Genomic DNA, 1,300 nt, shown 5'->3' with positions numbered 1-1,300 from the left:
GCGGGGAGATCGCCCGCGGTTCTCCGGCAGCCCTTCTCTCTCGGCCTCGCGGGGAGATCGCACCCCGGTTCTCCGGCAGCCCTTCTCTCTCGGCCTCGCGGGGAGACCGCCCCCGGTTCTCCGGCAGCCCTTCTCTCTCGGCCTCGCGGGGAGACCGCCCCGGTTCTCCGGCAGCCCTTCTCTCTCGGCCTCGCGGGGAGATCGCCCCCGGTTCTCCGGCAGCCCTTCTCTCTCGGCCTCGCGGGGAGATCGCCCCCGGTTCTCCGGCAGCCCTTCTCTCTCGGCCTCGCGGGGAGATCGCCCCCGGTTCTCCGGCAGCCCTTCTCTCTCGGCCTCGCGGGGAGATCGCCCCCGGTTCTCCGGCAGCCCTTCTCTCTCGGCCTCGCGGGGAGATCGCCCCCGGTTCTCCGGCAGCCCTTCTCTCTCGGCCTCGCGGGGAGATCGCCCCCGGTTCTCCGGCAGCCCTTCTCTCTCGGCCTCGCGGGGAGACCGCCCCCGGTTCTCCGGCAGCCCTTCTCTCTCGGCCTCGCGGGGAGATCGCCCCCGGTTCTCCGGCAGCCCTTCTCTCTCGGCCTCGCGGGGAGATCGCCCCCGGTTCTCCGGCAGCCCTTCTCTCTCGGCCTCGCGGGGAGATCGCCCCCGGTTCTCCGGCAGCCCTTCTCTCTCGGCCTCGCGGGGAGATCGCCCCCGGTTCTCCGGCAGCCCTTCTCTCTCGGCCTCGCGGGGAGATCGCCCCCGGTTCTCCGGCAGCCCTTCTCTCTCGGCCTCGCGGGGAGATCGCCCCCGGTTCTCCGGCAGCCCTTCTCTCTCGGCCTCGCGGGGAGATCGCCCCCGGTTCTCCGGCAGCTCTTCTCTCTCGGCCTCGCTGTGCCAAGCTTTTCCGGGAAAGACGGGAGCCGGGACAAAGCCACAGACAGACTCGTCCCGGCTAGGCGGCACCTCCTCTGCCCTGCCGACCGCACCAGCACGGTCGCTCCCTTCCGCCTTAAACACAGGCACGGCATGAAACCAACCTGTGGGGATGCGGCCCGTCACCTCGCTCCCATAATACGGACAGATGAGTCCGAAGGCGCCCAAGCCTCCAAGGGGACTGATGGAGCTCGACCGGGAAAAGGCGCCACCGCAGGCCGCCTCTTACGATGAGGCAGCCGGAGGCAGCCGGCAACAGCGACCCCTTGGTGAACTTCCGCAGCCGGCCGGGACAACAGGTCTACCAGCACCGGCCGAAATACGACTAAGTCCCGCCGGATCCGGGGTAGACCTGGTGTCCCGCCGCATCCGGGGTAGACCTGGTGTCCCC

Source organism: Melospiza melodia, chromosome 17 (genome assembly GCF_035770615.1).
Source record: "Melospiza melodia melodia isolate bMelMel2 chromosome 17, bMelMel2.pri, whole genome shotgun sequence".
NCBI lineage: Eukaryota > Metazoa > Chordata > Aves > Passeriformes > Passerellidae > Melospiza > Melospiza melodia.
The sequence above is the reverse complement of the archived record's forward strand: the minus strand, read 5'-3'. Positions refer to the sequence as shown.